This window comes from Passer domesticus, chromosome 6 (assembly GCF_036417665.1).
Source record: "Passer domesticus isolate bPasDom1 chromosome 6, bPasDom1.hap1, whole genome shotgun sequence".
NCBI classification, from domain to species: Eukaryota; Metazoa; Chordata; class Aves; order Passeriformes; family Passeridae; genus Passer; species Passer domesticus.
The window spans coordinates 26,731,699-26,758,816 of NC_087479.1; the positions used below are offsets into that span (position 1 = coordinate 26,731,699).

General features: G+C 34.2%; 1 protein-coding gene across 8 annotated transcripts in view; it reads right to left on the reverse strand.

Annotated features, from left to right (window-relative positions):
• AKAP6 (A-kinase anchoring protein 6) overlaps positions 1–27,118 on the reverse strand; it is a 294,626-nt gene that overhangs the window by 105,800 nt on the left and 161,708 nt on the right. The window lies entirely within an intron of this gene.

Below are 27,118 nucleotides of genomic sequence, written 5' to 3' on the forward strand. Positions count from 1 at the left end.
TTACTTTACCATCTAAAGGAACACTGGAAAATGTGATACCTCTGTTTTTGTTGAGGGTGAGGGGTTTTCTGTAAACAAGAGCACCATAACACTTTACTGTTTTGCTGAACACACATTCACAAGGAATTTAGACATTCCATAATGCAGATATAGAGACATACAATTCAAAATGCATGCACTAGTAGGGTTCAATTTTATAAAGTATCCAACCTGTCTTACAGATAATTCTGTTTAATTTTAACAGTTTCACAATCAGACACAGATGTGAGCTTAATATCAAAGAGGATTTAATGCTTACAACAATTATATATCACAATTCATGCTATTTATAATTTTGATGCTGCATTAACAATTTTTTTTATGCTTAAATAATACAAGTCAAGATTTTAAAGAAAAAAATGGGATTTTGAAATATCTAAAACATCTTCTGGCTGTACTACTGGGACTTGAAAATTCCTTATTCTGAAAAAAAAGAAGCCTGGAGAAATTGGAACACCCAGGAGCTTAACTACCACTGGTAAATATAACTACCTTCACTATACCCAGAACTGAAGGCTGCACTAAACCCTTTGTCTTTAATCAGTCCTTCAACTGCAGTGTTTGTTGGCCCCTCTGGAGTGAGGAACTTTAGACTCGTGAGCAGCTTCAGCAAGGTAAATCCAGCAACATATATGCTCTAAGGTTTAGTACACGTTTAAGCATTTCATTGAATTCATGCCACAGTCTCTTTACGAGCATTTTTGCAAGAGGTAAGGGAAAATGTTAAAGTTACCTGTTCATTTGGGGGGATGAAAAAAATCTCTTTTACTCAGTCAAGGTTCCCTGGCTGTTTCCATGTCTTTATTGATGTGCTCTTGACACTGAAATATTTTCTTTCTACTGATAATGCATTTTCAATCATTTAAGTCCTATTTATGCCCACACTAACTTTTATACGCCAAGACAGAGTATAATTATTATCAATTCTTATTTATTATTCTTCCATATTGACTTAATACCTTTAAAATGGTTGATCTAAATCAGCCCGAATTTTTGCCACCTCAATTAAATTTCCTTTGTGAGAACTTCCCAGACACTGAATGTCTCTAAATTTTATATTAAATTCCTGCAGTCTGCTGCAAATTGACAGAACAACCCATTTGGACCCCAGCATAGAAAGCTCCACTGCAATCAGTAGGTATCTTCTCAGGAATAAGTAGTTGCAAGGTGAAGATTTTAACACTGAGAAGCTCACAACCATGTACGCATGTGTCCAAATTGCCATCATTTTCTGGGTGACATCAATGCCCAGTTTGTACAGGCACTTCTTTAAAAAGCACCCACAGGTTTGTAGACCCTTGGGATGTTTGGGCACCAAAGTACCTCAGCAACTGTCTCTTTAATTGACTGCAGCAGCATAGTATTTTTTGAAGCCTGAAAAGTATGTGTTCTTTGACTATCTGAATTCCACTTTTATGCTTGCTATCAACCACAATATATACCTGTAAACTCTTCTTTAAAGGAAACTGGCATACTTTTTTTGTTGTATTGTATCTCATTGTTTCATTAAAATTAATTTTCCCAAAAGTAATATTAAATGCACAGGATTATGGCATTGCAGCATAGTTTGGGGATCATGAGATACTAACTAGAAATAAATATAATTTTAAAAATATATATAAACACAAGAGAAAAAATAATTATAGTTGGCTACTGAGATCTCTCCTAGCCTTTTATAGAAATGTGGCAAGACTTAACTGCAAAAAGGAACTCATTCCAGAATGTAGGACTATCTGGATTCAAACTGGCAATTTGACATTTGCACTGTTGCAAAGGGAGAAATAAACAATATTGTTGATTATTCTAGTCATTTTGATGAAAGGTATTTTTTCAGCTTTAGCATGACATGGCACCTGCTAAAAATAAGCTTTAGCCACTAATGCTCTTTAAAATGTGCACAGATTTTTGCATAGGAATTAATAACAGCTTTTTCTGCTCTATTTTTTTGGTGCAGAGTGTCAGAATGGTAGTGACTTCTTTTGACCTTTAGAAAGGACAGTCTTTTGAGAAAGCAGATATTCTTTTATAGGGGAACTGTGTAAATGTAAGTAATGTGCTTGTGAACATTTTATGATCAAGATAATAATAAAGGATTTAGCTTCAGTATTTGCCACACAAAATAAATCTTTAACAGAGCTGACTGTTTTGTGACTTCTTCAGCTGAATACTGTGGTGCTAACAATATCTTCAGTGCAGGCAGCCCTATGAGAACTCCCAGAAAACCTTTCATGTCATTAGACATTCTCAGCTGGTCTCCAAGTGAAGGAGTATCCAGCCCCTTGTCAAAGAAAATGTCATCATAAGATTACGAGAAAGAGAGGAGTGAAAGTAAAATTAAGTAAATCAGGGAAAATGGAATTCTGAGGAGGATGTGTAAAGTATATTTAAAAAGCAGTGAAGATCAGCATCTTGCTTAGTACACATTTGAATATTCCTACAGGAAAAGAGAATATAAAATTGAACTACTGATCTCTTGAGGACCAGACCACTGTAGGGAGGATTCTATCTTTTTCTAAATGGACAGATTCTGTGCAGCTGAAAACATAGAAAATTCCTACTCACTATCAGAAAAAAAGTATGGTTATGAAATGAACATTATCTTGGAAGCAGACAGTGTGATTTATATATACCAAATATTTCAACTTGGAGAGGCAACGAGAGCAAAATTTAAATTTATAAACTATAAATTAGGATATGTAAGGCCAGGTCCAGGAGTACTTTCCTATGGTAACCCCCTGGACTATCTACAGGAAAAGGGATAAACTTTGATGGTGTGTTACTTTGAATAACCATTAGTTATTCCTACAGTGGATGACAGGAAAAGCCACTGCTAATAATAGTTAAGAAGATTACAAACAATACACACATACACAGCTGATATATAGCTGTCCCTGTATATGGTTTGAATACTTATGATTCATATTCTTTAACTTATTTTCCTCTTGAATGCAGTGAAATTAAACTTCAGCCCAACAAACTGTAAAGGGAACACCTTTTTTCCAGGAAACAATCTGATAGATAAAATAAAAACATTCAGACACACAATTATATAGCTAACTATTACCTGGATGTTACAATAAGTAGTCTGCTTGTCAGAACTAGTCCCTCTCAGCCCTAGCTCTTGCCAAAAAACCTGAGATACTCAGGCCTTAAAGTGTTGATTTAAGTATGCAGTCTTAAACACTTAGGTTTGAATATTTTTACTTAAGTGACCTTTCCAAGGTCAGGAAAAATTTTATGCATAACTCTGTTGACTTCCACCTACTCAATTCAGCACTTTAATATTAGGCTCCCTGCTGTTTAATCTTTTTTTCAGCCCAAAGCTGTAACTAAAATCCTGAATTTGCCATGACTTATACACATGTTGAATACCATGTACCTAAAAGTTGTGTAAAATTAGACAGACATATCAGATCCAGATCAAGAAACACACATGGGAGAGAATTTAGAAATAGAGTTCAAAGTACAGGCAAGGTGGCCAGCTTCTCCTTGCAAAGCATAGAGATAGCTGAGTAGCAAAAATGGGATTTCTGACATTCAGTGTACTGAACATAACATTAAAAATGGAATCAATAGGAAATTATTAAGAAAGACCAAATTTCCTCCTGTCACCTATAAGCCTCAGATAGAGGTCACAGAGGTCTGGAATTCAGACTGTAAAATGCCTCCTGAACATAGAAAATGTATATAAGATATCCCTCTAGGTTGCTCTACAGGAAATATAGACCACTGTTTTCTTTGAAAAAAAAAATCTGGGACTGGAGCTGCTACAATTAATCTGTTTCTTGATAGCCTGTTAATTACAGCATTCTCTTGGGAAGCTGAAAATAGAGATTTGATTTCTTATAGTAACTGCTCAGATAGCTAGACGGTGTGAGAGGTATTGTCTGCTCTTTCTGCTGAAGCTGGGCAGTGAGAAGGACAATTTTCTGAGTAAAGAAAAAAAAGCAAAGGAGGTTTTCCTGGCCCTAACATATATAGCAATAGTAATTACTATAGTAATTAAAATAGTAATTTTTCAGCAAAGAATTTCTGAATAAAGGTATGTTTCAAACAGAAAGAAAATCTTAAAACATCTCCTTTTCAAGAGTGAAAGAGCATTTTCTCTATAATTTCTCCTTCCTTTCTTTATGTATTGTTACGGACATTATATATATTACAATATTATACATGTATTCTCTAACCATATTAGGAGTTTTGTATATACATTAATTTATGTCAGCTGTGGTTGTTTTGCCAAAAAACAATGAAACAATGAAGACTAAAAACATAATCTGAGTTTTCTGTTGAGCTGACCATTTTCCAATCCGTACTACTACCATGATGCATTTACCCTGGGAAGTGTACTCACAGTACTATTAGAATTTTCAGGCTTCATTATAAATTTATTGGGACTTATTCAACAATTTTTTAAACAATTCACTTTCACATGTAGTCAGGACACAGCTTTTCACACAGTATAACATAAAAGTAACTTCCACAGTTTTATGCATGGGCATTGGTCCAATTTTTTGCTATTGCTATGATCCGTTTTAAGGTAGATATTTAATCTCAAGGATTTCCTTTTGGTATTTTATTTGAATTAGATTTACAATTAAAATCTATGAGAAAAATACATGTTTACAGACAGGAAGTATCAGTGAAAAAAACCCCACCTTTTGACTGAAAGAGGGAGGGAAGTAGTTATATTAAAATTTTAAACAGAAACAGAATTCTTCTACCAATGACAGTTTTGGCAAAACTGTGCAAATACGTTTCTGACTGAAAGCCTATTATTGAATGCAAAAGCAGAACAAGGGTAAGACTCCAAAAGGGCAATTCTAAAGTTACAAAATATAAACTCAACCACTGCATTATAATCTTTTATCTTAATTTTGTTCTCTTATCATCAATATATAGCCAGTATAACAAGAACAAAATAGCAGTAAAGTTAGTTTGAAAACATGAATAAAACACCAAGTAAAGTAATACTGATACCTAGTTAATTAGCTGAACAGCATTTTATGCTGTGGAATAACTTCCCTCAAACAAAAAGACTCTATTAATGATCTCCTGTTCTTCTCTACAAATGATAGTACATTTACAGAAATCTACTCTTAACCAATTATTTTCTTAATGATAGAGCTGAATTCTTCAATGGTCAAAGAGATGGAAACATATTTTTCAGCATAAATATCTTAACATGACTTCTGTGCCTCCTCACATAAACAGATACAATTTCTAAGCTCAATACAGAATTCCTTAGACACAGTTGGGTCTCTCCCTTCCATCTTAAGATATGTGCATCTGGTTTCCAACTTTAACACATAAAAACATAGAATTACTATATTTTACTGCTTTATTCTTTCGGGTTCACAATACAACAGTCACACATACAGAATTATAGTTGCCAGCAAGATAAATAAGCACTGATAAAACCTGCAATATCTTTTTTCCCTCAGAATTCCTTAAATTCTTGGGAATTCCTGAAGTGTAGTTTTAGCCCTTAAAACATGACACACCTATCAGCTACTCAAACATGAAGAGATGAAATACAGGTATAACATTTTCTTGAACCTGTCTGATAATGTTCAAGCATCTTCCACTATTCTCCAACTTCTGCTTTACTGCTCTCCTAAGTATCTAGGATGTATCCTGGGATCAACCAGTATGCTACATTTTTCTGTGGATTCTCCAGTAAGGACTCCTTTTCACTGTATATACTTCTAATCTGCTAATTATTTCTAAAATATTTGAACTTCTTCTTTTAGCTTACTATTTTACATTATATCTTGCTCTGACAAACATCCTTTATGTGATAATGTCTCTATTTCTAATATTTACAGCATGGATGAATGGTACTGACTATTTTGGCAATTTCATACCTATCTGAATACAGGTCAAGGCATGCTTTAATCCTTTTATAAATAATAAAATATGTAAGACAGTAAACAGAAAAAAGTATATTATAAAAGTATTAGAATGGTACAAATCTCTCCATTTCAGAGAATGCAGAAATCTATGACTAAGTAACCTTCTCTAAGGATTGATTAGAACAGATGTTTATGTTTTTACTCATGTAGCTGTTTATAGATGGTTACAAATGAAAATGGATATATTAAGTTTCTTTCCAGATGTACAACAGGCTGGAGAAAAATGATGACAAGTATCTGGGGCAAGCCCTTAAGGTCTTAGGAGAAGGAGGGACTATTCTTTCCCAAGGCCCCATAATCATTTAAAATGATGAGGGTTTTTTTAATGATTTAATATAGTGAGTTGAGCTACATTCCATTAGATATAATTAGACCTAGACAGGAAAGGTAGATCTGAAAAGCTAATGAAATATTATTCAGATTGAATCTAAGATTGTTGATTAGGATAAAGCTAACCCTGATTAGTATAAACAAGATAGGTGTTAGAGATCATATTTTTTTTAATTTTAATTTCATTTTTATGTTAGTCAGAGGAGACTCGTAACTTGTCATTTACTTAAAGAAGGTACATCTGGAAATATTATTTTCTTTATACTTCCCAATACATTTTCCTTTCATCCTGTTATACTTTCAAAGTCTTCATTATTTGACCTCTTCTATACCTATACTCTTATTGATTTTTATATATATATATATATATATATTCCATATGACTCCTAAGACTCACCACAATCCACCTGCATATGGTAAGTGCTCATTTTGCAGTGAATTGGCACAAGATCAGTGCTCTGCATGAGTCCCACTTAAGCTCCATCATAATTTCTTCAAACAGTTCATAGCTATATAAACCCCAACGTTGAGGGATTAACTAAGATCTAAGTGATGTATAGATTTTGTGCTGGCCTTTCCCATAGCAGTGAATTTCATCTTCTATCAAGTCCCACTCCCAGCTTTAAACTTTCTTCGTACTACTTCTTAACGCTTTCATCAGCTTCCCAAATCCTATGTGTCAAGCAGCAGTTGAATCCTCATACAAATCTCCCTTTAAACCTATCTCTTTCAAAAAATCACCCTTGCTTCCAATGTCTAAATACATAATGCTTTTGGGACTTGAAAAGTGCTCAGTAGGAAACAGCCTTCTGTGGCAACAATGAAGTGTTGCTGAACTTTGTATGTGTCCCAAAGTAAACTTTGGTTTTGGCGTTTAAACATTGAATTAATGACACAAGATGCTTTTAGCTTATTAGTTTCACAACAGTCTTTCAAAACAGACCTTGAAAGCTTGCAAATTAATTTGAGAAGTCCAAACAACTTTCGTTTGTGAAAGGTCTTTCAGAAACTTGATATGCACAATCTGAATACTTTTATTAGTCATCTTTGTATGTACAGAAATGTTGTTTCTTAGTTTAGAAGTATTTCTAGAATTAATGGTTTGAGGTATATATATTGTCTCAGATTTATTATATTCCAAAAAAGTATTTATAAAATTATTATATCATGCTATATTCTCACATGGAAACTAATCTGGAAAATATTCTGCAGGTAATAACCTACAGTAGTAAATTTTAAGAGGAACACCTCATCTGCCTCTATAAAATAGAGCTCCTTTTAAAAAAAATACTTGGAATTCTCAGACCAGATAAGTAGTAATAAATAGTCATAGTAATTAATTAAATTATAAAAACCCCTTAGACACTGATAAACATTGTATTACAAATAGAAAATATGTACACACATACATACATATAACATTAGTTTAATTTGTGCCTTGGTATAAATACACAAGCAGAGGGCATTAGGTGTGTAGAATCCAAAGATAGGCTCAGCTAATCGATAAGTGGGCATTGTTCAGGCTCATGATTATTCTTGTTAATGAATTTTTGTAAATGAACAGCCTAGACCACAGTTACTTTTTGTAGTCTACGTTGCTGTAGGAGCACACAATGGCATAATGGCATTCTATTTCCAGCCAAGGATAGAAGTTACTTTGGATTTATCAGACATAATTTCTATCAATGCTATTTCAGATTACATTTTAATTCATTCCTCTAATCCATCTACAAAAGACTATTAGTCACAACTAATTTACTAATACAGCTCTATTATAGGAAGTGCTTTCTGAAGTAACTCTGATTTTAATTAATCTCTATTGTGTGCTCAGTCCAGATTTTGGAGTGACAGATACATAAATAGAAAAAGACAATGAAATACACAAATCCTCTTTCTTTCATGCTTATATTTTAATATGACAAAACAAAGAATTTTGTTTCTCACATACTAACGCCTCTGTAATTCTTTTTTCTTCATGGCTTCATACCTGTGCAAGAAATATTTTATTTCTTCCTATGTTAAATTAGTCTTTCACAGCAGAGATTTGTGGCAACGACTATGGAATTTAAGATACAGTTGCAATATAAGGACAAAATTCAGCTTTGTGCTAAAGCTGCAATTGTGGTGCAGCTGGAAATCAAGGACATCCTGGGTCTGGCACTTAGTCATTAATTCCTGGATGGCCCAGGAACAACTTGCCCAGTCTCTGAACAGAGATAATGGGCTGATTGCAGACAATGGACCAACTTAAGGAGCAACTACCCGACTGCCTTGCCACCTTCACAAAAAAGTGCTACGCTAATTGTTTCATGAACTCTCCAGGTGGGAGTCTCAGTCCTGGAAATTCCTGCAGGCAGCTCCTGCTGTGCCTAGACCAACTGACAGACCCTACTTGTACACTTCAAAGTGCTGATTTGCATCCTGGGTGGATAACCCGGCAGGACCAGAGGCTGCCCAGCAGATCCTGATGCAGAACTGACCGAACTGGACATAAATAATACACTTGTAAATAGTTAGTAGAAACCGTCTCTGCAGATGAAGAAATGCTAATGCAGAAAGACATTCCTTTGTACATAATTAAGCCAATAAATAGATGTTTTATACCTAATTGCTAATAATTGGTGGCAATGGCTCCTTCACATGTAGGACCATGGGTCAGCTAATCATAAAAATTCAGCAGGACATTGAGGAGCCTCATATGAATCTGCTGAAGCCCCCATTCCAGAAACCTTGTCTATTGCCACTTGGAATAGGACTGCTCACATTGAGGGATTCGATTCTTCATGGGAATGTATCTCTGCGTGTCTCTCCGTGTGCATGTGTGTCCATAGATGTGTCTGTGTGTCCACACGTGTGTGTGTGTGGTGAATGGCCTGTGCTCAGTAAAGCTTTATTACACTTATAAGAATACAAAAAAGTTAGTTCAAAACTGAACAAATTTCTTCATTCACCCCTATTTTTGCTTTAAATAATGTGAGAGCACTTAAACACTGCAACATGTAATAGATTTTTTCTTTTAATTTTTTTGAAAACAGAACACCTAACACACAATAAAAAAAAGTAAAGATTACTTGTTAAACAATTCAAAGTGAAGAAAAATTTAAACACAGATGCCTTTCCTGATTTATCACAAGCTGAATAATGATATAAAATATATAAATGGCAGCTTGCAGAACTAAGACTCCCTTTCACCACTGTCATTCCCAAGGATCTGTAGAAACCAGCTTGACTTCCTTCTCTGCAAATTCTCTGAGTTTGTAAATTCACTAGAAAGACTTTTTTTGATGAAACTTCAGGTGCAAAAAGTAGCAACATCTACTACTAGTGTTAATAAAATTTGTAAATAGCAGTTATTGCCAAAACCATTCACACCTACTTCTTAAAATTAATTGAATACAGTGAATGCTGAGTAAAGCATGTAGATAATTTCCCAGCACTTCCATTTTTTCAATGTGTTGTTAAACAATATATTTTGAAAACGTACAGTCTCAAATATATTACATTCATCATTGAGATTAAATCCTAGAGGTGAAAAGATTAATTTTTTCCATATGTCAGACTATGGTCACCAGCAGTAATTGATCTATTCCTTTGCACAAAACAATGTAAGGACTGGAAAAAAATCAGTTAGGACACAAAAGTATATGGAGGACCAACCTGCATAGCAAGCAGTCATGCTATGTATTCATTTTCCAGACAATTGTTTGTATTGTTTAACAATATATTTTGTTGTTTGGTAAAAAGTACTTTACAACCATGTTCTGTAGCCATTTTTCAGTATAAATTGTGACCTACAACAGTTCAAGTTTTCATCCTGAAAAACCATGCTCTATTTTTTTCAGTGAGAAAAAAGGTGGGATGTTTTCCAACTAGCAACAGTTGTGATACATTAAGATCCCTTCAGACTTTTCTTCTCTTTTATGATAATGAGAATATAAAAAACCAAAAACTTAATTAACTTAAGTTTTTAATTATAGGTATACTTTAATGAACAGACAACTCTGCATGCATGATGAATAAAGCGTTATCTTTTCCCCTTTAAGACTTTATCTTGGTTTTGTTTTTGGGGCTTTGTTCTGTTCGTTTTTGGGGGGTTTTTTTCTGTACGGTCCACAATCTGAGCAACAAAGTGTACAAGGGGATAAATTAATATCTTCTTAACAACATAAACAGCTTTGTAAAGTAATGTTCTGGATCTATCTTGGTCTGGGATGGGAGAAAACAAGCCTATTTTTTCAGGCGGTTTTATCTCAGGGTTACTTTTATCAATTATACAGTATTAGGTTAGGCAACAGGAAAAAAAAACAGAGAATTTTCAAAGTTCTCTTTTTATAGCTAGACCGCTTCCTATTCAAACAGCTGCACTCAAGATGAACATTTAAGAATATAATCACAATAATCACAGATAAATGAACTCAGAGCAATTAATCATTTTTTCATTCTTACAGTGCCTCCATTTAAATTAATGTCTATTTTGCTACTCTTCAACATCCAGCTTCCAAACAACTTTAGAGGAATTATTTTTATTCTGGGTAATAACAATTCTACCTACCAGAATTCATTCTTTATTTGCAATATCAGTTTTTTGTTCTAAATACAGGTATGCCTGGTGTAGGATCTATTGAAAAGTCTCTTTATAACTATCTGAAATCATAGTATTTTTGTTTCTCTAACCCTGTGTATTTTTATATAACATTTCCCCCTTTAAAACTGATTGCCGTTTACTGAATTGTACTGAGTTCTACTCTGACACAATTATGATGTCAACATACATAATCTATTAGAGAGATGGAGCTTTTGAAGTTTAAATAAGCAAAATAATACAACTGCATATTTAGAAATTATGTGTTTAAATACAGAACTTGAAATATTTAAGAATATGTGCCTTCAGAAAATGTCATATTAGGGAAGATTAAAAAAAAATTTAATTCACTGTTGCTTTGGGAATCAGCATCTCTGGAAGCTCTCTGTGCCCTTAATAGAATAGAGGAAAAGAACTGGAAGATTAATTAACTAATGCTTCAAAACTAATGTGTGTGAGTTAAAGTGCCTTAACAGTCGTGGACATTCATTCAGGACTAAAGTGGCCTTAATTTCCTGTAGCTTAATCCTTCTCAAAGGAGATAGAGCAAGCCACAGTGACTTCATAACATCCATATGGGAATTTAATGCTCTTTAACTTTTTCACAATAACTTCATAAATTTAGTAAGATTTCCTACGTGCTCACCGTGTAAACAAGCTTTTAAATGCAAAAGAAACAGTATCACTGCTGACCACTCCCTGTGGGAGCTCTTCCAGCACTCTCCTAATTGAAGATAAACTGCACAATGTTCTACCACATTTAGATAGCTACGATTGGGCTAGAAATTGATGCAGAGTCATAGAAAGCAACAGAGTCAGGACATATGTATCTGATTTTGCTTTGTTTCTGACCTGCTATGTGAACTTCTTAATCATGCTGCCATCTCTTTGCCTCTGATTCCCTGACTATAAAACAGAACTACATCTTACTTCCTATTCACTTGTTTCTGGTACACATACCACTAATACAGGTTTCCCACACCATAAATTTTCTCATAGCTTACATGTGTGCCCTGAATAGGGACTAGAAAAGATAAAATTGCAGGTGCAAGTCTGCAGTGCAGCTGTGATTTTCTACATATGTCTGATCAGCACAATTTAAAACTTTGGTTTACAAATGTAACATGTGATGGCAAGATTAGTTCACAATCCCTACAAATCAAAGTCACAAATTGGAACCAGATACCATGTGACACTAAGCTATTTCAATTACAGTTAAAATCAATACTTGTGGTCATTTGACTTTTCTGACAATATTGCTCACATAGCACACGTGAACCTAACAGTGCAATTCATATAAGGGTTGTCAAAAGATAGCTCATTTATTCATATAGTCAATGATTTTTAAAGGTGGGGTTTTGTTTTTTTTTTCCCGGTCTTTTGGGGATAATATTAGTGCTCTTATAAGGAAGGAACTCTACTCAAATTGATCTTTCACAAAATTCTCAAAATAAGCTAGATGGCATGAAAATTTGCCTTATTTTCATTGCACACTTTAAACCCAGAAAACATGAAATGCAGCATATGCCGTGGTACTACCACAGGATGGGCATTAATACTCACTCCAGACTGCTCATACAGCCCCTATCTCTACCTCCTCTGGAAAAAGTTTCCGAGAGCAGCTGAGCTTTCCCAGGAGAGTTCTGATCACAGCATCAGTTTGCACCAGGGAAATAAGTTTTAGGTCTGCCTTGCCTGTTCACCCCTGCTGTGTTTTTGTAACTGTAACTTTTCCAGATAAATCTTCAGTATCATTCATAACTGCATCCTTTGGTGGTGTCATGCATGTTTCCCATTGTTTTACCACCTCTGAAAAACAATACCCATTCATGACAGGTAGTGCAGAGCAATCTGATTCTATCAAGCTTAAAGCACTCTTTCTTACTTAGATAGGCTGGTCATTAAACAAGAAAAGATAGCAACCTTATTTTTTTACCTATTATTTTGCTTTATATTGCTTCTATTCCTTATATTTGTATCATTACCTTTTCAATTTTTTTATTGGATTCAGCCTGCTTCAGACATCTTCCTTCTCCACAAATTCTTTACTCCAGACTACACTGGCAAATGAGCAAGGACTGTAAATATTCAAACAAGAGTTTGACCCCTAATTTTTAGCTAATTTTCACCACAATGCACACATGGAGAGTCTACACCTTCTATTGTTTTCCCCCATTTCTCCAAACTCCTACCACCAATAATTTTTTTTTACCCTTAATCATGGTGCATTTCTACAGACATCACAATTATGGCAGCCTTTGAGAACTTTCTTAGCTCTAGTTAAGCTAATCTCTATATTTAATAAGATCATAACATAGATAATGCATGTGCTAATCTTTCAGTGATTAATACTATAAAGTATTTTTGCTTTTATCTGGCCAGTGCTCCACCTCCCTCCCCACCTACTCATCTATTTGTCTTCTATTATGGTCTCCTTCAAAGGAGAACCCTGTGGATGAAATATCCCAAAGACATTAACTGTTACTGACATTGAAGTTACTCAAGATATAGTAAAAACTAAAAACTGTCTTAACAGAAGAATCTAGTAGAAATACATTTTTAAACCTACGTATTACTATGGGATGTAAGGTCTGAAAGAAGGTACATTACACAATGAGAATTTAAAGCACCAAGAATAGGAGTAGGAGAGAAAGTGTACAGCTCCTTGAGTAAATATTTGTTTACTTGCAAGTTAAATGCAGGGATTCATTCCTTGTACAATCAAGGAATATTTCCACATATTCACCAAAGGAAAAGAAATGTTGTCCTAATAAAGACAGGGGCCAGAGAGTTTGACTAGTAAATAAAATAGGAGTTTTGAACAGCAAAGTATTAAAACACTCTAGACCTTAGAGGATAATGCTTCTTTTTTGTGCGTTTACCATGGAAGTTATCTTGACCTTCATTTATTATTAGGTTTATACTCTGATTACAGTTTGACAGAATGAGTCCACACAATGTGTAATATAATAGCAAATTGATGCTGATCTTCAAATACATAAGAGCTTGCCCCACAGGACAAAGTAATGATTCTCTCTGTCTTCTGGGGGTAGGACAAGAACAACTGTGTATAAACTGCTGTAGGGTAAATTTAGCCAAGAGAGTAGGAAAAAGCTTTCAAGTTTGCTAAGCACTGGAAGAAATTGTTTTGAATGTCACAAAATACCCACCACTCTCTGATTGTAAGAAAACAGACGAACAGCAGAAACAGTTCAGACGCTTTTAAACATTTTGTGCATTGGGTAGGGCAGAGAACTAAAGGACCTTATGGAATGTCTATTACTACTTTCTTCAATGATTTTTTGTAAATGTCATGTACCTATGAATTAGAATCACAAAGACTTGCACACCACTTTTTAGAACATATCTTTTGCCAGTTGCAAGGGTAATATATTAGACCACTGCACCAGGTAGCCCCAGGAAAATTCTCTACAATACTGAAGTAGTTCTTTCCATGGAAATATGCACACACCACTTTCCAATTTTTCAAGAGGAGTTGGCAGCTCAGTAGATCACATTCTTATATTGTGTTATGATGAATGATGTTTTCATAACGATGTGACATGTCTAAATGACACAAACCTGGCTTCCCACCAAAAATTTAAAGCCCCCTACTTTTTATTAAAAGAGGGACTTTTAGTCCCTCTAATTTTTTAGAGTTCTTATGGTAAATTTCTCTGCATGAAAATGGCTGTAGAGAAATTTAATACAAAGTATTCCCCAAGTCTGTAATTATTATAAAACAAGTTCAAAATATTTTAGAAGCAGAAGATGCTTTCATAGAATGGTACATAACTCCACATGTTGAAACTACAGAAATATATAATCAATAACGGAACTGAAAGTTTAACATTTTCATGGAAGTTTTGGAAACATGCAGAACATTTCCCAAACCCAGACCTTTTTTTCCTCTAGTAAGGTCAATTGGCACTTTTCCTCACTGCAAAAAAAAAAACCTTTCAGGTAAGAATGCAACAAATAACTGCTATTTGGCATTGTCTGCTTTATCTAATGTGTTAATAAAAGTGGCAAAAAATCATCTAGATAGCATGTTCTCCTTTGCTACAAATGCCTTAACCTGAGATTCTTTCCTCCTTGCAACTTTGTAATACTGCTAGATCTCTCTCAATGTCATAGGTTTTCATAAATACAATATAGCTTTTGGCTGTGAAACTGTACCTTGAAAAGTTGCCATGACAGCGTTGAGGATTCTGTTCAGCTTGCAATCCTCAGAAGGCTATGCTGCTCCTTTCTTATCCAAGTCTCTTAGCACCTGCCCAGACATGCACTTGGCAATGTGATTAACTCCTAACACACATCAGCCATGCTTTTGCTTATCGTTCCTCCATGTGAATGAAGCACTGTTTAGTATTTTGTTCTGGTAGCATGATGGGTTTGATTTCTTATTTTACAGCATGTTATTGTATCCTCAGGCTTAAAAGGCAAGAACAAAAAATTCTGTTGCAAGAGTAGAAGGTGGTATGACAAGTGATACTCCTCTGGATCCCTAAGAGTTAATTTTCCAAGTTTGTGTTTCTCCTCTACTGCTCCTCTAAGCCCTTTAGACTTACTTCGTAGCTAATTCCTGAAAGGTCCTAGAGAAAAATATAACAAAAGAAGATGGACCAGGGGGACTACTCGGTACTAGCTCAGATCTTCCATGTAGTAGCTGATGTTTCAGGTTCCTGGGAGCCCCGGCCAAACCCTCACTCTGGCTCTTGTAGTGTCTGGAAGGACAACAGTAGTACTGTCCTTACATACTTTCAGTATGAGATTCTCTGTACAACAAGCACTGAATTTAGTATGGAACTATAAATTTCAGAAGGAAATCAGTGCTACTGCTACCATGCATCAGGTTTATAACCAGATCATTTTAGGCACCAGATCACTACTTTAACTTAGCAAGTGTTTTGAGATTGCAAGCAACTTTTTATGAAAAGAAGTTCTTTTTGATTCAGAAAATATATTGTCTACATTTGCTATGGGTCAAGATGGGATCTTTTCCTGAATCAGTCACCCAGCCCTAATTCAAATAGAATACCTCTGAATAGTTTTATACTAATAACTGCTCTGTAGAGACTCCTGAAATTATAATATATTAAAGACTCATCAGCCTATCAGAAGAACATGTAATTTTATGTTCATTACTTCTTGGTTCCTGACTATAGAATTTGGATGGTTGCACCTCAATTAAAAGTTGAATCAAAGTTAATATAATTTAAATAAAAACTTCAATAAAAAGTTAAAGTTCTGTTCTTAATAACGTTAATACCCTTTAATGACCGCTACGGTCATTACCACTAGATAACTGACCTTCTTGAACCTCTCTTCACATAGAAACCTTTCTCCCAACACAGGCAATTATTTAGCAGTAATGAGTGCTCTGTAAGAGATTATTGTTTAACCAAGTACCTTGACACACTGCTTTCCCCCCGTTATCTCTATTCTTCAACAAATGGTACATTTTTTTCTATTGTAGGCTTTTCAGTTCTGAGTATAGAAGCCTGTGGTCTTATTCTTTCCAATGCAGAAGTTCACCACATAATTGGCAAAACTTCAGATATAATAAAAATCTTGAAAATTAGGGTGCTATGAAATAATGTTTGTGAGCTGCAACTGTGGTCCTGTAAAGCAGAGCAGTTCTAAAGGCAGGTTTGAGATGCCAAGGGATAATGAGGAACAAAAACAAGAAATATTGTTGGGGATGAAAAGACACAATTCTTTAACAGCATGTTGAAAAAGAAGGAAAAAGAAGAATTAATTATAATAAGACAGAAATATTTGGGAGCATAATGGAAGCCAAAGGAAAAATTGAAAGAAGAGAAAGGGAAACAGGCAAGACACATTAAATTTGGGGGCACAGAATTATATTCCATAAAGAAAACTTTTTGGCAAAGTCCTGGAAGCATTAAATGTTAAAGGGTGTTACTCTACAAGTGTGAATTACTGGTTCAATGAGCTCAACACAAGAATGGAAGACAAAACTGCTGAATTCTAATTCCAACTGGCCTAACAACTCACACTGTAGCTGTGGGGAAGGCTCTTCCCCTTTTCTGCCTCGGTTCCTTCCTCTGTGAAAATTACCTTTTTTCAAAAGGCATTATGATGTTTACATATGCTGTGCTTCAAAAACACTATGCATTAATAGTTACTAATGCCATTAAGCACATCTTCTTCCTCAGTTTTTAATATATGATACATGAAACACCTTCTAATTCAAATTATCAGGCTGAAGATCTAGTAGAAATACTAGTGTATTATATTTAGAGATAAGATAGAAAATGTCAGCTGGTTAAAGACTGCATGGCAAAATTGTACATTACTTCCTCTATTTTGGTCCAAAACACCAAAAAAAAGGTAAGTCCATATAATGCCTTAACCCAGTGTGCAGAAAAGAATAGCCTCAGTGAGGCCTTTCCTCATTTAAAAGCAGCAAATATCATTTAATGTCCTGGATAAATTCCCATCTGCTCTCCATCCTTAGAAAAAAGGCCTCTAAAACTGAAAGGCGGGGGACCCATTTTCCTATTGCCAACACTGCTGCTATTTAAAAGAAAACAGAGGAGAAATTTCCCAAAATTATTTTTTCACATTAATATTCCGTCTCCAAAAGCTTCAGGTTTTTTCATAGCAAAAAATTTATTGAGGATCCTCTGTATTTTCTGAATAAGGGGACAACAGAGAACAACAGGGAGAGGGCTTTCAAAGCAAACTGCTAATGAATTGCCTTCTATCTTAAACGACTGAAGCTAGGATTTTAATAATGACAATACCATAGGAAAGTATAATATTCAATTCAGTTCTGGAAAATACTACAGACAGGACTGCAATGTAGAGCCTTGTCAGCTAGACAGTTTACTACAATGGAAGAAAATGGAGCAAGAAGGATTTTTTTATTTGTATAAAATATATTGTTCTTCCAGGCTGTAGTGAAATAGTTTCTATTTAATTGCAGAGAAATCCTAAGAAGGTTACAGCAGTGAAACATTAAAATTCTAAGGGCAACTAATAACATTAAAACTTTATAGCCCCAGATAGAATAATTTAGACAAAAACAACATGAACATATGTTTTGTGTAATAATAACAAACATTTATAGCTGTCAAGAGAGAAAAACACAGGTTTATGCACACCTTAATGGCGTGCATGGGTGAGCATGAGTATATTTAAAACATAATATATTACAAAATTGACAGCAGGCATGACTCTTCTGGGTACTATGTTAAATCAATGAATAAATTACCAAAAGTGTGTTGTGGCTGTTTGGATGTGTAATTGAGCTTAACGTATGTAGTGTTATTTCAAAAGAAACTGTTCAAGGAGTTTCTAGACCAATCCACTATGCATCTTTACTAAGCTGTTTACAAATAACAATAAATGAAACTGTCTCACAGTAGGAAGGAAGTTTAGTTATATGCATTACGTAAATGGGAGAAAAGTTAATTTTAATATGTTTTTTGGGAATTAAAACCAAACTTATTATAATATTGCTAGGATTCACTGAATTGGAAATCAACATTTTTCATGTTTAATTATAGATTTATTTTAATTAGCTGATACTCTACAAACAAAAGCCTTTGTAGCTCTACATGTCAGGAATAAGTCTACTGAGATAAATATGGATGCTTCATACAGCACCTATACTGAAGAGTAAGAATCAATGCCCAAATAAATGAACTAGCAAAAAGATTAACGTAAATTTATTTTGTTTATTTACTTAATACATTTCCTGTCCAATGTCTAAAAGCATTTTATTATGTTAGAAAAGTATGAACTTTTAAACCTTATTGTTCTTTTGATATCAAAAAAACACAGATTTGCAAACTAACCCATTAATTGCCATATTTAGAAAAAACTCAGCACATACATCTGTTCCTTGTTTCAGGGCTGTTTTCGTCTTACTACACAGAGAGTTTTTAGAAGATAAATTTACCCTATTTTTGCATCTATCTTTATATTTTGCAGTTCAGCTAGTACTTGGTTGTTATGCAATGCTCTAACTGCTTGCCCCTCAAATCTAAGATAGGAAGGGCAACCTGTCCAAAATAATACAAGTACTCAACAACCTCGTAGTCTCCAGGAAAATTTGCCAAATCAACAGCAAGGACAGAAAAGACAAGCTGACCTGACCTCAGTCACCTTGTCTCCTTTCTCCAAACTAAAATGATAATCCTTGAATGTAAGCAGTCATAAATGCACCATTCTCAACTTCTGTTGTGTATCATAGCTTAAAGTCAAAGTATTTCAGAACACATGGCGCTGAGCTCTTAATCAGATCTGAACTTTTTCCTTTGCAATTTTCTTTCTCTTTCCTCAAGATTTTTCTTCATTTTGTAAGGAATGATGTAGACTGTCAGCATCAACCATACTCATGATTTTCTTAGGGCTCATAAACTCAAGGATTAAGGCATTCTGTGCGAAATGCCTGCCTGCTTTCTACAACATGATTGCAAAGAAGGAAAATAGGATGAAGAAATGAAGTGTACATGCCCAGATGAGCTATTCTTTCTCTCTGGCATGATGATGGCTCATAAAGCATGCTATGGGGCGATTACAAAAGAATATGGCATACCACCTGTCTTCTGGTCAGAAAACCCATTTTGTATTTAAAGCCATCTTAGGTTAACTGTAATTAACATTTACAGCTGCCCATGAGATATGGCAAAGTACACTAATACCACACATATTTTTGTTGCAGTTACTTCCAGGTGTTTAAGGAACAAGTTTAAATGTCTAAATGTGATGTAGTCCCCACTGTATCTCCCACATTAGTTACATTACTTTGGGTAAGTATAATTATCAATAAATGAGCATTTTAAAGCATCTGAGATACTTTAAGAAAGGCTTAATTAAAAATCCAGGCAAAATACTAAAACAAAAAAACCCACAAAAAACAAACAAACAAAAAATAAACCAACAAAAAAAAAAAAAAAAAAAAAAAAAAAAAAAAACAAAAAAGGTATTACCCAAAAGTTACTACATACAAATGTATGCATGCTTTTAACATAAGCATCTTGCAGGCTTTTTAATGTTAGTCTATATTTCACCAAATGCTCTACAGAATTTTATTTCCACAATGTAAATACACATAGAAAAAGTCAGGTCACACATATATTCTCAGCACCATATTCTGCTGCCTTCTAATAGACTGGCTTAAAAAAACAGCAAAATCTGTAACATCACTTTGCATTTGAAGTTTAAGTGTAGTCAAGTATACTATGCCACAAGACATTTAAGAATAAGTCAGTTTGAAAATGCAGGATATCCAAGTAGATTTTTCCTTCAAACACTGTTTTACCTGATTTCTCTTTTGTGACCACCCTAGTGAAGAATATATGCTTAAAGTACACAGCTGAGACTAGAACTGAAAGATACTACAAGTTAAATCATTGCTAGATGTTCTGAAAGACTAAAATAAGAAGTGAATTGGAAAAAAACAAAGGGAAATGCCACCAAATCATACTGAGCATAGAAGTAATTAAAATAATTTTAAAAGAATAAAAGCATGAAGAAGATAAAATTTACCTTTATCTCATAGTATCTTTGTTCACATCAATGTTTCTTTTGTTCTCTATTACACATTTAATCACTCTTGGACATCAACCATAACAGCAATAACTCAAATACCTAGCTGATAATTAAGCACAGTAATATTTATAAGAAGTTCGTTTATTCTGTAGATAGGAGCATTAATTTAATGCACAAATACAATGAAAGTAAAATTTCTTTTTAAAGATCAGAGGAGTGCCATGCCAGTCACTCTTTAATGGAATAAAGCAGTAATTTTTGTTTTCAGACCAGTAATATGAGTTTAATAAAATGGTAAAGTTAGAATGCTATTAACAGAAGCAACAATCTTTAGAGATGACAATTGACAACAGCATCCCTATTGAGCTGTCCTATTTAAAGACTTCCATGAGACTATATCAAAAAAGAAAAATTAGATTTTCAAACTTTTTTTTATTATTATTATTTTATTATTTTTTTTCAAAAGCAAGCATGGTGGAACAGTCTGGCACAAAAATAAAAGAAAAAAGCATCTCAGTACAGAAGGCAATCTTAATTTACACTACTAAATCCTGCATTACCAGAGGTAATTAGGATGAGAGGCATGAGCTGATATTGCATTGCTACTACCAGAGCTAGAAAAATAGACTAGTGGAAATAGAAGATAACCTTGTAAGTCCAACACCTAGATCTTATGCCACATCATCTGATCAAGCCAAAATATTTATCATTGTGATGGCTGGTGAACAACACATGGGTGGAAGGCAATTCAAAGCTTTCCCATTTGATCTGACCAGCACCACGTTTGTCAGAAGTCAGACACAATGCCTGCGGAGCGCCAGACTTTCCGTCCCCATGCACTGCCAGCAGTGATCTCTGGGAGAGAGTCTCCCCACACACTCCCATCCTATATTTCACTTGTGATCCTGCTGAAATCCTCAACTGTTTTGAGGAGCAACAGATGGCATGGAGGAAGAGGGAGCAGGAATAAGATATGAGAAACTGAACTGAAAAGATCTGAATTTCAACTAATTTGCTTTGTTAATTGATCATGGTCTTTAAATTCAATCACAAACTTGTTTTACCAAGGCATTTTTAGTCAGCTAGGATTCCTTATTTTCACTTGTTTATTTAATTTATTTTAGTGTGTTCCATCAACTTCTGAACTCAAATGCAAAAATATATATTTTTAAAAAGCTCTCTTTCTGCTGTGCTCTAAAACCTTGAACGAGTTCATAGGATTCTGAACCCTTATAGAGAAGTAGAAAAGTAATAGCTCTGACAGGCTATCTTAGAAATTTCTGCTTTAGACTGAGATACATTGATTTTACAGTAAAATGAATCTGTATTTCTGTGTGCATGTTACTAAAAGTTATTAAATGTGTATTTTTCTAGAAATCTGATAAGCACATGAAATGGGCAGATAGGAATAGGTGAAAGCTTCCACCAATATTCAATTCTGAAAAAATGTTCTATAAAAATAAAAGAACAAATACAACAATATGTTTGTGTAGAGAGCAGAACAGACAGATCGTGGCAAAAAGAGGAAATCAAGGCCCTTGAGTGGTTAATACTTTGTTTATGTCACTTAAGGAAAATGTGTTCATATGAACACATACTCAATGCCCTTCTGTTTTTATATTTTCAAATACAGGCCAAACCCAAATGAGATTTTTTCCTAAATAAAACTGGTCAGAGTTGGTCACAGGGGAAGTAACAACAGCCTAACATACTTTCAGAATTCCAGGTAATAATGTTCAAATTCAAATAGCATTATGATAAAATAAGCCCCTTGGGCGTATGCCAGTTTAAATATCTGTTCTCATCAAGTTCTTAGTCTTCACTTGCTCTCAGAGGAGAGATTTAGATTTAAAATATCTTTCAAACTGAACTTGATCTATGTTTTAATAGAAAGTAGCCCATCTCATTCCTGAAGTAAAAAGTCATAATTTCTTTGCTAACTATGTAAGCATAACTGCTTCTACTAACAGAGATGGATGTTAACAAGGCAATAGCTGCTAAAAGTAATCAATATAAAATACTTAGAATCACCAAGGTGTAAAAATTGTAGAAGCATATTATAAGTACCACAGATACCTCAAAGTACTTGTTCACATCTTCAATTCAAATATGACTTTTGATGTTTTTGCAGTAAATTTTACAATATTCTGGTTTAAAAAGTGCCTATGTTTCATAACAGGATTGAATATTGTGCTTAATAGTATATACAATTTAGCTGCAAAAAATATGATTTTTAAAGTATGGCTCTCTCAATTTTAAACCTGGTAGTGAGCTAAATAAACCACAGATAAGATTACTGTCAGACTCAATGAAAAAAAATGAGGACCTTCACTACTTTTTAGAAATTCGGCTTGTTAAAAATTATTAAAATTATTTTAGATGCTATGAAAACAATACTGTCACACAGAAATTGCAGGAGATTGATGGATATATGAGAAAACAATCTCTCTGAGCTAAAATGGGACCCACATTTGCTTGACCAAGACTTTAGGGATGTCATTACTTGAAAAACTAGAAAAAGATTTCGTTAACTTGTGATATAGAGAAGTTTTACCAGGGCTCACGTAACTTGAAAGATGAGGTTCAGGATGGAGCTATTATTCATTTGCCTTGTCTTATTGCAGTCCAAAGAGTGACTGCTTAGATTCATTCATTTTTTTTGTGAAGGGAGGTTCTAAATTAAATACAAAATCATTCCTCCTACCCACTAAAAAGCGTGCAGTTAGGAAATACTGAGAAAGTTTCCAATAAACAACAGTGAATCTACCATGTGGAACCTGACAACACATCTAACAGCCCATTGGGGTTTTTTTTGAGTTTTTTTGGGCACCTTTGATGCTTTTGATTCAATCATTCTGGGGAAAAACCAAGGTTCAGTTTGCTTATGCCTATGTTTGGTAAAAAGGTTGTGGTCTAATGACACAAAAGTTCATATTTTATCAGCTTGGAAATGTAAAATCACCCAAAAATTACTAGCTCGGTTAAAGTATTTTAACAAAGCAAGAACTTGTTCATCTACATAATTCCTTTACTCAAGGATAGCTATAAAATACAAGACAGAAGAAACATGGCAATTTTATGACTATTATTCTGTATGAAACATCAGTTTAAGATTATATACATTTAGAAGCTTAATGGAAACATTCTGTACATGAGATTGACTCCCTGATTACTTTGGCTTTGCCTGGGTTTTTGAAAGCTTCTGCTCAGTTGAAGAAAATTTTGCTTCAAAATATGATGAGTCACACATTCCTGTCAAGGCACTAGTTTTGCCAATAAAAAGCCCTGTACCAGAAAGGTACTAAACAGTACTAAAACTCTGGTTTCTTTCTATTTGTACTTAAATTATCACACAAAACATTTCAGCAAATTCTGAGTGTGACACGGTACTACAGTCAACAAAGCTTTCCTACTCAGTTGCCACAGTCACATCTTTTATATCCTTCAGCAGATCCCTTTCTTCTGGTTTCTTTAACAAAGACTCACTATAAGTCAGTCCCATTCAATAACCCATATTCAGACTCTCCTTTTAGTAATGCTAGTTTCTCCTCCTAAACTTCTTTTAAACCATCTTTCTCTTTCCTTTTATTCTTCTACGGTAAAATGGTGTGTAGAATTATGGGGTCATCTCTCAACTCCTTTTTGAACTCCTTTTGGTTACAATGATAGCTAGGTCTGTGCACAGTCAAGATGATGTCCATAACATTAAAATTACATAATTTATAAAGCAAGGTATTAAAAACTAGAAAATGGAGGAACTTGAAGTGTCTGTGCTAAAAGACACAAATTTTACTTCCTCTTGCTTCATTTTATGTTCTTTTCATTGTTAAATCAACATAGCTTGTTTTGATTAGCTTGGAAATTTTTAATGAATGCTTTCAATCCTGTATTTGGATAACAATTAATATCAAAAGAACTCAGTCATGTTTCACATGCTCCAGTAAAAGCACTAAAAGACAGGCTTATTCCTTGCAAAACCAAAATTATGTCTTGATTTACAGAAGCATTTTGTAAATACCACTACCCTTTTCATCTCATTGGCCAACTCATACATGGTTCAAATCCCCACCAAAGAAGCTGACAGATCAAGACTACTGTAATGTCATATAATTAAATACCTAATTCCAACCAAAATTGTAACTGCAATTATTTTTTTCTATTGCAGCAGAATTAACAGCATCATTTGTACTTATGGCTGAGATGACAGTATCTTTAGTCTAGACTTACAAAGTTTCCAAAGATTCAGAATAGAAATGTCACATGAATGCTTTTAAACTGTTCAGCTCTTTTGCACAATAATAGTATTTATGTACAGAGAGCACTTTAAATATTCAACAACATAAGACTATGCCTCAACGGCAACATATCAGAGCCTTCTGTTCTAATTAACAGAGAGCACTTCTCTATTACCATCTTTGAAGCAGTGAATAGTGAACTGTGGACTTGCTGTAATACTCTTCAGCACAGAAATACTTTGCAGGATATTATAAAGCATTGTTTTCACCAGTGAAAGGTAACAACTATTTAACTCTTCCCAAGACTATCCAGTTCTGAACAGAAGAGACTAACATATTCAGCTGAAACTGCAAAGAATTAAGGTGGCAGATGGTAATTAGAGATACTGGAAGTAAGCCTGGGTAAAGGTGGTTAGAACTTCAGTTTAATGTCTCATCTATGAGGTGTTGCACTCATGAGATAAAACTCTCTCATATTTAGATGGGAATGTGGCTCATTATGGACACATTAGACGAAAAAATTACTTCTTCCAAAGCACAAATACCAACTTTTCTTGTAAATTTCTTTTCCAAAAAAAAGACTTGATTAAGCCATGAGACAATAGACCAGAATGGCATGTGTATCACCAGATGAAAAGCCCTTTCCATATGTTGTACATCAGAGATGAAAGTCTTATTTCCATTTCATTATTTTTTCAAATTGTTACTGAATAAGTAATGGCTATTTATTTGACATTTTATTCCACACTATTATGAACCCGAGACACAGGATTTAATCCACAAGGCTGATCCTGAGTTTTTGCATGTAAAAAAATAGAGAACGAGAGACTGGAACTTAAATAAACAAATTCAGTTTGAGATGTAAAGTTTTAAAATTCTACTGTAATCTAAGTAAATCCAGCAATCTAAGATGATTTTTCCAGCATATGCTATTCCTGCCCTTCCACTACATGCAAGTGAAGGAGAAGAGAATGAAGGTGAGTTACATATGCCATTTGACAACATCAAAGCACTACCCACTACAGTAATATATGCAATACTCCAATTGCATATATTGGTCACCAGTTTTCAAAGTGGTTATGTAAGTAAAAAGATTAGATTCTGAAATCATAGTCTCTGTTATCTGTTGATAATATTTAAATCTGTCTCAGTAATAAACTTTCCCTGTTTTAAAACAATGAAAGACATCAGAAAAAAATACTGGTATGTTGTTTTTAATATTACAGCTCATGCACCGCACGTATGAAATGCAAAATTGATAAAAGACACTGAGGAAAAGAAAATTATCTACTCACAAGTATGATATTTCTCTGCACTAATCACAAAAATGCCATAACACTTCATTTGTATATTCCTTTTACATCAAAGTATTAATTTAAATGTGTCGGGCATAGCAGCCTGATTAGATGGCCAGGACAAGTTACAAGTCTAAAGTAAAAAATAAAAGACTGTTACCATTCTCTAAACTTTGCTCTGCCTTGTTGCCCATTTCAGAAATTCATCTTTGTACAAAAAGACTGAGCAGGATAAAATTGCACTGAGCTGTGGTGTTTAGTCCGCCCACTAGGTCTGAGACCAGTGTCACTATAAGCCTGTCTGTGAAGCAGCATTCTCAGAATCCCAAACAGTGATCAATACTAGACAGCTTCACCAAGTTTTCAATTTTTAAATGAAAATCACTTTTCTGTGTATTGAAGACTGTTTGTTTAGAATGATTGTAAAAGCTGCAAAATTATATGGAACTAAGTGGGAAATGATCCTGGAAGCATGTGATGTTTAATTACATATCAAGAGGAAATCACACTGGTTTTCTTTTTCCCTTTATACAAAGGTTTGTTTAACCACTTCAAATTCTGTTCCTGAGCCACCTACTATTTCTGTGACTTTCGGTTTATTTTGTTAAATGTGGTTTTTTACCTCTTCCTCCAAACAGGATACTCTTCAAATCCTGGCTGCTTCTATTATTAACCCACTGACAAGACCATTTTACAGTTAACACATTCTTCCCAAAACTGTTGTTTACCTAGAACAACTGACTCATATTTTAATGTTCTGTGTATTAAGTCCAATGTCTTAACCAGTTACATGCTTAGTTTTCTGAAGCTGGAATGGGAAACAAGAAGTGGTTTGCAGTAATAAAGCAATTATTCTGGAAATAAACATGTTCAGAAGTATAAACTGTGTATATATATATGTGTGTATATATATTTGCAGAGTATGCCATTATTCTTTTGACCTACCAGCCTTTAAGTTCTGATATTATATTTTGAACGGTTACCAAAACAACCCACAAAAGTTAATTCAAACATTTACTTGCAGAACAAAGATATCCAGATCTCAAAAATCATAGTAATGAACAAACACATGCTGGGAGCACAACTTGCAATTGACACTAAGAATATTATTCCATACAATGTTTAGTGAAGGAGAATGTGTACAATGGGCAAATGCTATTAAGACTTGTATGCTTTTAAAGGACATCAGTTACAAGA